The sequence below is a fragment of the Prionailurus viverrinus genome, chromosome C2 (assembly GCF_022837055.1).
Source record: "Prionailurus viverrinus isolate Anna chromosome C2, UM_Priviv_1.0, whole genome shotgun sequence".
Lineage (NCBI taxonomy): Eukaryota > Metazoa > Chordata > Mammalia > Carnivora > Felidae > Prionailurus > Prionailurus viverrinus.
Window position 1 is genome coordinate 152,633,192 of NC_062569.1, and position 13,683 is coordinate 152,646,874.

Here is a 13,683-nt window from a genome sequence, read left to right on the forward strand (position 1 = left end):
TGTCAAAAACTGTAAATTGGACCAGGGTGTGTGTGTGGGGTGGGGAGAGAGACAGAGAGAGAGAGACAGAGAGAGAGAAGACAGGTTGATCGCAGGAAAACAATCCGTGCTGCCCCTAAACTGTTGACATTTGTTAATAGTTCCTTCCCTGAACACTGTCATTCCCAGGGATGGTCCTATAAAGAATGTTCTGAGGACTGAGCTGAACACCATGTCAGTATTTTCTAGTCAGGAAGCAGTGAGCCTGTGCACTAGAATGCTTCCCCAATACAACTGTCCACAACCTGGCTGCAGGCCTGGTCGTTATTATTCCGGGCAGGTACTCCACATCCTGTCCAGAGGTCATTATGGGAACAGACTGGCAGAGAAGAAACATCTGGAGAAATGCATATGGAGGTCATCGAAAATGATGGCACATGAGAGCCATCCAAAGTCATGGGAAATTTCTAGTGTGTTCTCATTTGTTTACAAAAATTCTCCACCCCAAGGGGCTGCTTGGTAGCTTGGTGTTTTAATGTTTATTTATTTTTGAGAGAGAGAGAGAGAGAGAGAGAGAGATTGGGGGAGGGGCAGGGAGTGAGGGAGACACAGACTCTGAAGCAGGCTCCAGGCTCTGAGATGTCAGCACAGAGCCCAACGCGGGGCTCGAACTCACAAACCACAAGATCAGGACCTGAGCCGAAGTCAGACGCTTAACTGACTGAGGTGCCCCAGTAGCTTGGTGTCTTGAAAACCAACCACGCAACCCGTGACCTAGCACCGCGATCGGGCCCGTGACCGAGAGTGTGAGGCCCACGACAGCTTTGAGAATGATTGAAATGTGATTCTTTGTCAGATAACCTCCCAAGGCTCCAGAGCCCCGTGGGAGAGAATCCAGGCGAGAGGGAGAATTGCTAGTGTCCCCAGCACCCATGAAGCATGAGAAAATGCTGTGCCTCCTTCCAGGCAGTGGTTCTGCTTGGCAGTTTCTATAGCAAACAGCATATAAAAGAATCTGGAGCCAGGTCAGATACAAGTACCTTTTTTTCTTTTTTTGCAAGGGGGCTGTCGTTCACCCATAAAATCCAAAGTCCTGGGCTGGAATTCCTTGTGGGCCAAAGGCTCTGCTGTTCATCCACCATGGAAGTGGGTGAGGAAGGCTCCATTACCCAGCTTTGGCCATCCCGTGAGCATGCGGCCCAAGGTTGGACTGCACACCCGGTCCCAGGTCCTTCCTGCAGAGCCGGGCCCCCTGGTCACTGCCCCAGATCTCCAGGACCTTCGATTGAGCTGGGTCCCAGCACCTGGACTCAAGGTAAGGCCCCCAGAGTGCTTCCCGCTGGCCACCCAGGGTGCCACCGAGGGAAGGGAAAAATAAAACATCCAAACCTCAAAAGACTAGGGAATTTCTGGAAGGTCCAACCAAAATGATTCATCGTGACCTCAGGCATGATTTTTTTTCCCCCTACTCTCCACTCTTTTCCATTTCAACTAATATGTATCTTACTGATTTGAAGAAAACTCCCGTGTTTGAAACTTCTAGTGCTTAAATGTGAGTAGGCACTACGCTATGGGACTGCAAATAAAAGACAGTATTTAACCTCGTGAGGAAAAAGAGTGATGAATACTTGTACCCTATGCTGTAGAGACTGAAGCCCCAGTTTATTTTCCTGAACGAAGGCTTTGGGTATACAACTATTAGTAAAGAACAGGCATGCTTCTAAAAATAGCAATTAGCTCTTAATTCAGATTAAATTCACAAATAAATAACTTGCAGCATTAGCACTGATGTTTGAGCCTTAAAGACCTTGATTTCAATGGCAAGGTGTCTAACAAATGCAGCTGTTTGAACAAGCACATACGGAGGCTTACTTCTTCCAATATCGTGTATTGTATTATCCACAAACCGCATGGCTTGTGAAGAGGGGGAAGGTATTTAAAATAGTAAGTGATGATAGCTAGCTAGTAGTCTAGTTATCCTTACCGACTGTCCAATTGATAGCATTTTACCTTAGGCTTTTAGGATCTGCTTCAGGCCTGGTTAACTCTAAGTCACAATTTTTGGGAGTGAGAAAGATCCTACATAGACTGCTGTAAATTCATCTTAGCTCTGAGAGATGACTCATATGTGTATAACTCTATTTCATATACCTACCTATTCATTCCAATATTTGCAAAGCTTCTTCCCTTCCCTTCCTTTCCATTCCTTCCTTTTCTTTCCTTCCTCCCTTCCTTCCTTCCTTCCTTCCTTCTTTCCTTCCTTGGCGTCTTTTAGCCAGTGTCTCCCCCTTTTCCCCGATATTGACAAATCAATTTCCCCAGCTTGCAAATAACTAGAACCCCTTGGTCTCTAAGAATTTTCTTGTCAGTCTGTTCCAATGTCCTATCAACAACTTGTCAATTACCCGTGACACCTGAGATTTCTCCCAGCAGAACTTAGGCTGTGTGTGTTCACAGGGCGATTAATCTTTAAAACCACGATGGTCCTGGAGACCAAGGGCCTAGTCAGCCCAGAGCCGTGTTAGCTGTGCAGCTGACACGAGAGTCACACATTCAATGTACACGTTAAAGAAGTAAACCGAGTTTCAGATGTTCGCGTTTTCTCTGCTGCTCACCGGCTGCCCATGCCGGAGAGAGCTTGGAGGCCATTTCGCCCAACCCTTTCATTTTCCAGATGAGGAAAACAGGCCTAATTGATAGCTGGCGATACTAAATTATAGCCCTTCTAAAACTCAATAGCAGAGTTAGTAGGCTTCTTAATGTGCTCAATTACCGTATGGATTCCACGAGCCGATGAGCGCGCCGTGACCTTGAGAATTTACATTCTGCGGGTTTTTGATGTTTATGTTTCTACCGTGGTATTTGTAATCCAAGTCCCGGTCACCTTTTACCAATGAGGCCTCGCCGGTCCCCGGCTCCGGGCACCTCTCCTCTTCTGTACTCGGCCGGGGCTCCCAGGTACTCAGCATCGACATCTGCGAAGTCATAGCAGGTGTAGCCAAGAGACCGGGTCCTGCGGCTGTTTAGACTCCTTCCTCTCTCGTCTCGTCTCCTGGCTTCTCTAGAGCTAGCCCCAGTTTCTTCCACATCTTTCCGCCCTGCTCACATTTCCCCAGAGGACCATACTTAGTCCGTTCCCTGGACCAAGGGCACAGTTCAGCAACGTTCATCTTCCACTGCTCAGTGTTTTCCCATAACGTTTCCTACCTTCCTTCCCCTCCCCCTCAGCTGGAACAGAAGCTTCATGAGAACAAGCATCTGCTTGTACCGTGGTGTCCCCAGTGTTCGAAAGAGTCCGGAAAAATAGTAGGTGCTCAATAAGTACATGAGCAGTGGGTGTAACCTTTCCTCTTTCCCTTCTTTCTTAGGGAAACAGGGGTCCCCCCTCCTTTCCAGGACTCACCCCTGGGAGCAGCAGTGCCTCCTGTCCACCCTCAAATCTTCAACTCCTAGATCATGTCCTATTTCCTGAAATCTCATTTCCCTGGTTGTCCACTCTGATGAACTACACGGTTGCCCAACCCTCTGGCTGCTCTTGCCCCGCTGCATTTCCGAAAAGTCCTCCAGTCCCTCCCCAATGTGGCCCGTCTCCTAGCTTCAGCCCGCAGCTTCCTTCCGCCGTTGGTATTTCTCCTTGGTACAGATCTCATTGACTCGTGCGGTTCACGTCTGCTCCCGGGCGGCGATTCCCAAAGCTTCATCGCCAGCCCCAAATTTACTTCCTAGAGAAGAACGCTTCAAAGCGAACGAGGAGAGCCAATCTCACGGCGTTGCCTTCAATACTCTGTCTTTCAAGCCTTCTTCTTCATCCAGGGACAAAGCAGTTCCTGTTCTCCTGCCACCACCTCACATCTAACAGGTGTGTGAGTGTTACCTGTTGGTAAGCCAAGGTGGCGATGCCCTGGAGTCCGTGTATTGCTTTATTTTTATTGCATTAACGGCATCTTATCTTATCTCTCTCTATCTACTCTCTTCATCTCAATCTGTCTTGCTACATGAGCCTGGCTTCTTTTTACCTGTCGACAGATCAAATCTATTTCCACTTGAGCTTTTAATCCATCCTCCTATTTAATCTCTTGAGGCACCACAGTGATTCTCGACCATCAGGACACATTAGAAGCAAATGGGAAATTTTGAAAAAGTACCGAAACTCAGGCTCCTAATAATATGTCTCTCCTTTCCTCCCCCCGATGAGAGATTCTGATTCAGCTGATGTGTGGAGAAGCCAAGGGATTAAGACATTTAAAAACTTCTCCATAGGCTTCTTATATGCAGCCACAGTTGGAATTATTGATATAACCTATGGTCCAATCAAATGAACCTACTCAAGAAAGTATTTTGCCACCACATCATCCTTTTTTTTTTTGCCTGGGAAGTTCCCCTCACAGAAAATTCCCTTTCTCCTATTTCCTCTTCCTACAGAAAATGCACAAAGACTTCTGCGATTCTTCCAGTTGGAAAGAATCGATCCTTTCTGGGACGTTTTCCCTATGTTTCTATATAGTACATTCGTTCACGTCAGCTGGGAAGACACTGTTAGCTCAGGACAATACAGAGCATTAGAATAAGACACAGTCCTTGTATTTATGCAGCTTGCAGACTTGTGGGTTGGGAGAAACACATGAACCAATAAACATCATAAGTTGTATTATAGGAGTTTTTACATGTCCCTAAGAGTTAGCCAGAAAGGATCCTACTCTGCCTGGTGTTATAACAATTCAGGTATATGTCATCTCCTCTATTAGATGGTAAAACTTGAGGACCAGGACCAGGCATAAGACCGTATTTTTCTTATAATAGTGTTAAATACTTGCTGAATAAGTGAGTGAGTGAGTGAGTGAGTGAGTAAGTGAGAGTGAATGATATATTGGTGATTAGGAGACACTGAGGAATACTCACAGCTTCTAGGAAATGATGACCCAGAGCGAGGGGTTGTCCCACTGGAGTTTGAAGGCCATGGCACCATTTTTAATCCTAGACTATGTGTCGTTTTAGTTTTCCTCAATCATTCATTGCATATTTTGCGAAATGGTAATAGAAATAGCATTGGAAACTAGGTCCCATTTCTCACGACTGAGGAGGCGGTGATGGGCTGCTCAAAATAAGGCTTAGGCCCTTTGATTTTAGTAAGTAAATCCTGGGAATCAAATGCGATGGTTTGGTGGATGGAGGGAAGGACTGGAGGGCGAGGGGAGAGATTGGAAGAAACGCCTACCCGCCGTGTGGATTCATGAGCCTTCCCTCCTTTCCTTCTGACCTTAGCCACGATCTTCCAGTGAAATCCTTGGGATTTTGAAAGATGTTGTCGAGAAAGCTGCGAAAAAGGCCACCAAGTGAATAAAAACAAATAGGATTCTGCCACAGTTTCCAGGCTGATTTTTGTGTATGTGTGTGTACGGGGAGCGGGGTAAACAAGGAAGGAAACAAAGCACATGCGAACATAATTAGACTTCTTTAGTGGAAAGCTCCAATGCTTCAAGCAACTACAGGTATGATTAATCATTCCCAAAAAAAAGCAAGCCATCCTTGGGGAGAAGAGCCGTATCTGAACATCTGTGTATGTACTCTTTGAGGACATCAGTGAATCACCAAGTGAGGGTCATCAACAGAGGAAGCTCCCCGCTTCCGGGAGCGTCTGAGTCAGGACAGACGAAAGGAAGCATTCCTTAAACCGGTGAACTGTAGCACGGTGGAAACTCACTTCTCGCAGAGATAGGACAATACGTGACGGTAAGTCCCTTCAAAGAAAGAATTTAGAAAGCTTCACGTGTAATGATAAGTATGTTGAAACCATTCATATGTTTTAGGCCATGTCTTTGACCTTCATTCATCCTTTAATTTATGGATTGGTTATCAATCTATTGACTCGTTTAGAGTCCTGAGGATGAGTCATCAAAAGTTTTTGTTTTGTTTTGTTTTGTTTTGTTTTGGAGCACCTACTATATGCCAGGGACTGTGTTTCTGTGGCTACAGAGATGAACATGGCCCAACCCCTGCTCTCAGAGAACTCACCTTCCAGAAGGGGAGACAGATACATTCAGAGAAAGTCATGATACCGAAGTGAGTGAACTATACCTTAGAGCAGTAAAGGAGAGGCGGGTCTTAGATGAACCTGCGGTGGGAGGAGTTAGCAGGGGAATCACGGGGTTTCGGCTGGGGGATCTGTGCTCACATGGGCCTTTCAGGCAGTGGACACACTGGGAGCAAAGGCAGGTAGAAAGACGTGGGGCAGCACGCGGTGTGCGGAGAAGTGCATTTCGCCATCACTGAAGCATGGATGATGGAGTGAACGTCCAGAGATGTGCCCAAAATGGCAGCCAGGGGGGGTCTCACCTAGAAAACTCGGACATTGGGTAAAAAGTTTAGATTTTATGTCACATAAGACATGAAAACCAGGTTGAGGGCTGTCTCAGGGGACGGACATAGACACGTCATCATTTTTGAAAGGGAGAGTGGCTCTAAAGGGGAGTCAGAGTAAAGAGGGGCCGAAAGGAGGTCAGGAACAGTGAGCAGGGTAGAGTCTTGAAAGGGCAGAGAAGCAGGGGATGGAAACAAGACTTAGCTGCAGGCAGAACCGAAGACGATGTGTTGTAATTGTAAAGGAAGTGGGGAGAGAGAGGCGGACGGGCATCAGGCTTGGGTGGCCGCGGAGTCACTCATAGAAAGAAAGAAGAGAGGCATCGCAGCAGCTTCAGGCAGGTGCAGGGAAGCACCATGACCCTGCAGGGAACACTGGCTTCATAGGCATGGTCCCCCCTGAGTCTTTCAGCAGTGAGTGGACCGAGCCAAAGTACTCTTCCTCCGCTTCGCTCATCAATGCACCAATATATGGGAGCATTCATTTTGAGACCCATGGCTGCTTTTCTCAGCACCGGAAGACTCCAAAATGCCTCTGCTTCCGTTCATTCGCCCATTCATTCATTCATTCATTCATAAACATTAAGGGCCTGTTGGAACCTCGATATTTGCACACGCAACATAAGGTATGAGAGCTTATGTTCCAACAAGAGGCAATGGAGGGTGATGCACGAGCCGGAATTTGAGTCAGACCAGGATCTAAATATTGTCACCACTACTGGCCAGTTGTGTGGCCTCAGGCGAACTGTCTGACTCATCCGAGCCCCTTATTTTTACCAGAGTTTTGCCAGAGTGACTCTGAAGTTTGGAGTTCAGGAATACGAGCTGTCAACACAGTTCTGGCCATGTGTATGCTCTCGGCTAATGGCTGTTGTTAATCTGATCATTGTTACTGCAATTAGATATTCAGAAGTCCACCAACAGTTCCACCACACTGAGATAAATATTCCAAGAGACAGAAGCACAGGGACAAGGGGGCAGGTAGGGAAAGCGCCTAACCTGTGAGAACAAGGGAAGCACATCCCCAGAATGAGCAAGGTCTCAAAGGTAGACAGGAGGAAGTGAGTGAAGAAGGGGAGAGAGCTTTCCAGTAGATGGCCTGGTATGTTTGAAGGTATCGAATCAGTCAACAGAGGACCAACCCATTTGGGCAACCGTGAGTCATTCGGCATGGCTTGCGCAGGCCGCGGAAAAGCTGCCACCAAGGCAGGGGTAGGAGGGGTGGCTCCTAAAGGACTCACACGCCATGGTCATAAGGTCAAGGGATCAGGCCTTGGTTTGTAGATAACCGGGGCCGCTGAGCTGGGCAGTGGAGGAGAGATTTCAGGAGATCGGCAAGGCTGCACCGTGGGGAATGCCTCACACGGATGGCCACTGGGGACAGGCACCTGGTTATGAGCCTCCTGGGGTCACCGAAGAAAGAAAGTATGTGCCTCTAAGCCAAGGCAGTGGGGCTGAGAAGGGGAGGGGCAGCTTCAAGGGATATTGATGTAAACCAGGGGTCCTCGAGGCTGTGTGATGCAAGACATTCTTCTCAGCTGAACCTTTTGTCCTCACCACCCGAAGACAGTCATTTGGCCTTTCTTGTTCCATGAGGTTTATTTACCTACGATCAAACAGAAACAAGAGATGGCATGCAGGAAAGACAAAAGGGCATTGCCCAACGTCTGCAACCAGGGTCTCGCTCCCAATTCCACCCTCTGAAACCGGGATCTCTTGACTGAAATCAGGGCTGAAGACAGATCCAAGATAGAACATTAAGAATTGGCCAACCAGATGTCATTTGGGGGCCAACTCATGTCAAACGGCCAATGGAATGGCCCTTTAGGACTTCTCCTTTGTCCACGCCACTGTCCTCGCTAATCCTGAACACGTGATCTCAGGCACTGAGTCTGAATCCTGTGGGTTGCATTGTGTTTGTGTGGGACGTGGGCCTAGATTCGGAGGAAGCACTGTTCCAATTCAATCACACGTCACTTTTCCGCAGGGAATGGAAATACTTGGATACCAGCCCCGCAGCCGAGAAGACACAGATATTTGAAAATTCACGCGAACGTGAATGGCCAGGTAGACTCTGTGAATTAAGAGAATCGTTGTGTCAATATCGTGTGCGTCTGTGCACGTGTGTTTTCACTCACAAATCTTCACTGAGCGCTACAGATGTGGTGGGTTCTTTTTCTCCTCTTCCTTTGGACTAAGAACGTTTGCAACCCACTCAACACCAGCCTCCCATCAGGGTGAGGGTGCACGGAGGTAGCCCTTCCTAGTCAGAAACTTCCGACTGAGCTTTCTTCTGCTTAACATGGGAGCCTGGATGATCAGGAGTGGTCAAAACGTTGGTTTCTAGCTCTGCTTCTCGTAAAGGAGAACCAACATTGGAAAAGAATTATTAAACACGGGACTGACGTGTGATGCTGCACGGTGATTTATAAGCAGGGTTTAAAAAAAAAGGAAGTCAGCTAGTGACCTTGAACTTTCTCCCAGAGGTAAAGCTTCCTTCTCCATAGAGTTCTGCAAGCGAAATCAGCTGGTGACGGCCACCATGGGAGAGAAAAGGGTCACTGAAACCGTTTCAGATTGCTCTGTGTTCTGTGTTGTGTAGTTCCGATGAGGAACTCGGGTTGCAAAATGCTGATTGCAAACCAAAGCTAGTGGCCGGCCTCGTCACTGGGAGCCTGGTGGAAATGCACGTTCTCAGACCTCAGCTCACAGCTTCTGAATCAGAATCTGCATTTTAACAGGATCCCCAGGACATCTGTCTGCACATGAAGGTTTAATAAGCACTCGTCCACAGCATCGGATTCTGGGTGCCTGAGGGGCTCAGTCTTGAGGTTCTGAGCGTCCAACTTCGGTTTAGCTCATGATCTCCTGCTTTCTGAGTTCAAGCCCCGCATCGGGCTCTTTGCTGTCAGCACAGAACCCACTTTGGGTCCTCTGTCTCCCTCTCTCTCTGTCTCTCTGTGTCTCTCTCTCAAGAATAAATAAACAGGAAAAAATAATAATAAAGCACTCGATTCAAAAATGTACAGTCCCCCACCCCCACTGCATACACACACACACACACACACACACACACACACATACACGAACACTTTGGACTTACAGGCACAACACATACACTTTTGTACATATATGTACTAATACACATATACAAGTATGTACTAATATATTATGCACATTTTTTAAAATGCACAACACATAAACAAACGTTGAAAACAATAAAGTACAAACTCAGTTTGAATACTTCAATTCTGTCCTTGCTGTTGGATTCCTGAGGCACAAAACGTCAGAGACTCCTGCTCTGAGAACTCAAACAGAGAGCTAGCACTCAAAGGTGTCTTAAACCTTCAACCTCTGATGGCCAGTGTGCAGAACAGGAAACACATAGAAAGAAATTGGTTAGGCTCAACTGAATATATTTATGCCCTCACGCTTGTCAATTTTATCAGCGTGAGAAACCTAAGACCCATTTTCTCTTTAAGGCAAGATCTTGTAGGCTATTCTTTGAGCTATGACTCAAGTCTAAATCTTCACTGGTAGTTCAGTGATTCAAGGTCACTGGCATATTTGTACCCTCTTCTCTCTGACATGCCAGGCCTTGGACTGGCCTCCCCTCTGACCCAGAACATCAGACGGCATATCTTTAAATGAGCTTCAGCAGATACTAAGTCTGGACAGCCGGGAGTTCACTTCCATGATATCTTCGGCCACCCCACTCTTCCTCCAACATTACGTCCCTGCCATGTGGCAGTCCTTGTGTTGGCCTTGGGGTTAAAAGTTAAATGAAACACCCATGGGGTGCCTAGGGGGCTCAGTCGGTTGAGCGTCCGACCTCGGCTCAGATCACGATCTCACGGTTCATGAGTTCGAGCCCCGCATCGGGCTCTGTGCTGATGGCTCACAGCCCGGAGCCTGATTCTGATTCTGTGTCTCCCTCTCTCTCTCTGCCCCTTCCCCGCTCATGCTCTGTCTCTCTGTCTCTCTGTCTCGCTCTCAAAATATAAATAAACATCAAATAAAAAAAAAGTTAAATGCAACACCCCCTCACCGAGCCTGGTTTAAGGAGAAAGAGGGGTCCCAGACATAACAGTACAGCCACACTTAAGTGTTACTGTGAGGTGTGAACGACTTACAAAAGGCAGCAGAAAGGAACAAGGGGAACTCTCCCTGGAAGCTGAAGGAGGTGGCGTTCGAGCTGGGCTTTGAGGGATGAATAGGAGTTTGCCAGACATAGGGCACGGGAAAGGAATTCGGGGTAAAGGGACCCGCCCGAACAAAGGCGTGGGGCAGGAAACCTGTTGGGTGGAATGCAAACTCTTCCCACCCAGTCGATTAAATGAGGCCCGAAGCTGATGTGAAATAATAAGCCTGGACACTTGCTGAACACTGGGTCCTCGGGGTGGTACAATCTAAACGTCTCTGAAAGTAAATTATTTCGTATGGTTTGGCCACCACAGCGTGTGGAAAGTTTCTCGGTAGGGCGCAGTGAGCACTTCTCATTTACAGTAAAACCTGGAATGTTTGGGAATGGTCTGTACTAGGGAAATTGAATTTTCAGATCAACTCCATAAAATGGAAAGTCTGGTTGACAAACGCTCCTAATTTTGTTCTCCTTTGAAAAGATAACTGCTATTAACACGTTAGCTGCATTTCCATTTTAATCTTACCTACCGAGGGAGACACGGAGCAAACACACTGTCCAGCTTTATCAGCTTCCTGTTTTCAACGGGACACGTTTAGTGTTTTGCCATGGTTTTCAAAGACTGCACACTGTTTTAGCCTATACATATTTTATACATGTAAAATCGTTTCTTTCTTTTGGGTGATGCGGCTCGATCTGAATGTTTCAATATTGTGACTAATGCAGAAGACATTCTTGGACCTAATCCCAATTCGTACTTCTTAGACATAAAGTCACTGGGTCAAAGAGTAGAAATAAAGAGTTTAAAAAACAAATTTAATGTTTATTTATTTTGGAAGGAGTGAGAGACAGAGCACGAGCAGGGGAGGGGCAGAGAGAGAGGGAGACACAGAATCCGAAGCGGGCTCCCGGCTCTGAGCCGTCAGCACAGAGCCCGACGAGGGGCTCGAACGCACAAGCCGTGAGGTCATGACCTGAGCCAAAGTCGGAGGCTTAACCGACTGCGCCCCCCCAGGCGCCCCTAAATAAAGATTTTAAACTTTGGGTGTAACTTTGTCAGTTTCCACCAGAAAAAGCCACGGCGAGTGACCTGTCTGAAGCTGTCTATGAAGCCGTTCATCTCTGCATGGGCGACAAGATGGGCGGTTGACATGCCTCTAAAAATCTGTGATGACTTTTCTTGGACCAGTGGCTTCTAGGTCTCATTGGCCAATGCCTCCAACTCTGCCAGTCCCCAGAGCTGCCCAAGGCTCAGACGGGGACTGCTTCCCCCACACTCCGTGTCTGGGAGAATCTCATCCACTTACACGTTTCAAATTCCATTTGCAGGATGAAACATTAAAGGCATCCCTCCTGCCCAGCCCTCTCTTGTGAACATCAGCCCAGACCCCAGGTCTTACCTCTGCTTAGGTCTGTCCTGCCCCTACCCCGGAGCGCTCCCCCAGACCTCACCCCTGCAGGGGCTGGGTCACCAGGGGTGAGCTCCGCACACATATACCATCCAAGTGTTTGAACAGCACGGGTGTCTGAGAATCTATGAATGATTTTTAAATTCCGGTGGAAGATCCAGCCTCCTCTGAATGAGTATGTTCATTTTAACAGCACCCCCTCCCCATCCCATCTCCCTTATCTTCATGCCCGGAGATCAGCAGTCATTTTGGAGACCTCACCTGCTCCCTGCCCCCTACCTGTTACAAGTGCCTATTGACCCTGTCTGGAAGAGGTAACTCAGAGCCCCCCGCTCCTCTCGGTCGGCTGACGCTGTCCTTGTCCACGCACCGGTATTTATAGCTTGGATTACCGAAAGCACCAGCTCTCCAGCCTTCCAGCATCCATGCTAGCCTCTTCCGACTGATTCTGCATGTTGCGGCAAACACGGTGACTTTAAAAGCCGGAGTGGTCCTCTCTTCCTTGACTGAAACCCTGAGATGCTTCTCGTTCCCCTGGGATGAAGGCGATGTCCTCAGGGAGCCCCCAAGTCCTGCGAGGTGTGGCTCTGCCCCGAGCTCCTGCCTGACTCCGCTCCACTCCCCTACTCCCTGGAAGGTGCAAGCTCCGTGCCACCCGGGGCCTTTACCGACACCGTGTGTCCCTCTGGCCAGAACGCTCCTCTCACTCCAAGCCCGCCTACCTACCTGCCGAGTGCTCCTCAGTCTTTATGTCTCCACCTTAACACCAGGGAAGCCTTCCCGGGACCCCAGACGAGGATGTATGACACAGCCCGGGTTCGATTCTCCCATCCGTTCCTGAATTTCTCCCTAAGGCTTCCCACAAATACCTTTATACCTTCCTCTCCCGGTTTATCTAATCCCTCCCTTCCCTGCTCTATCATCAACGGCCTGGAAGCAAGAACCACGCTGGTCTCGGATTCCCTGCTGGATCTCCGGCACCCGGTGCCGAGCCTAGCACATAACAGGTGCTCAGTGATCTCTTGGCGTTCGGATGAAGGAACGAGTGATGAAATACCTTTCGACTTTCCACCTTTAAAATGTTTTTGAAGTGTATGTCTATAAAGGTTGCTGTTTTGGGGGGGCGGGGAGCAATGGTTTTTTATTCATTGACAAGAACTTGCTATAACCAAAGTAAGAACCCTCCGCTGTCGTCTGTGTGAACCAGAATTTCCTTTTGGTACGTCATATTCCGTACATTTTGTTTATTGCAAGCACCTAATGATAATAGCTCTTATATAATAATTAGTGTGAGCAGGCAGCACGCTATGTACTATAACCTCACACGGCCCCATCATGTGTAAGAATTTTCAGTGTCACAATTCCGCACATGAGAAACTGAGCCCAGAGGGGTTAAGTAAGCTGTCAAAAGTCACACAGCTACTATTCACAGAAGCAGGACGCTGTACTCTTAACCTTTATGCTGTTTATGAAGAAAGGCTTTTTTTTTTTTTTTTAAGCCCAGAGGAGGTAATGTTCAACCTGACTTTTAAAGAACAGGTGGAAATTAACCCGAGAAGGGGAGAATGAGAACCTTCAGGAAGGAGTGGCAGGCGGGAGACAGGAGCCCCGAGGGCACTGAACTCGGGGGAAGAGGCCACGATGCACCCAGGCCACATCCTGAAGGGAAGAAAGGTGAAGCAAGAGCAGAGCTGGAGTCTTTAGCTTTGCAAAGGTGAGTACGACTTATCCTGGCAGCCGAAGGGAGGATTTATAAAGAGGAGTGTTGTCAGAACAGCTACTCTGTGGATGAGTAAG

At 47.9% G+C, this 13,683-nt stretch overlaps 1 protein-coding gene across 7 annotated transcripts in view; it reads left to right on the forward strand.

Annotated features, from left to right (window-relative positions):
* Positions 1-13,683, forward strand: part of KCNJ15 (potassium inwardly rectifying channel subfamily J member 15) — an 80,726-nt gene that overhangs the window by 47,018 nt on the left and 20,025 nt on the right. For 5 of the 7 annotated variants that reach the window (XM_047875332.1, XM_047875333.1, XM_047875331.1 and 2 more), the window contains 3 exons: positions 1,041-1,294; positions 5,242-5,709; positions 13,386-13,600. The exons of 1 other annotated variant lie outside the window; for it this stretch is intronic. The gene's annotated coding sequence lies outside the window, so the exon portion shown is untranslated. The remainder of the gene's footprint in view (positions 1-1,040; positions 1,295-5,241; positions 5,710-13,385; positions 13,601-13,683) is intronic. One more of the 7 variants, XM_047875340.1, reaches the window with a different exon arrangement.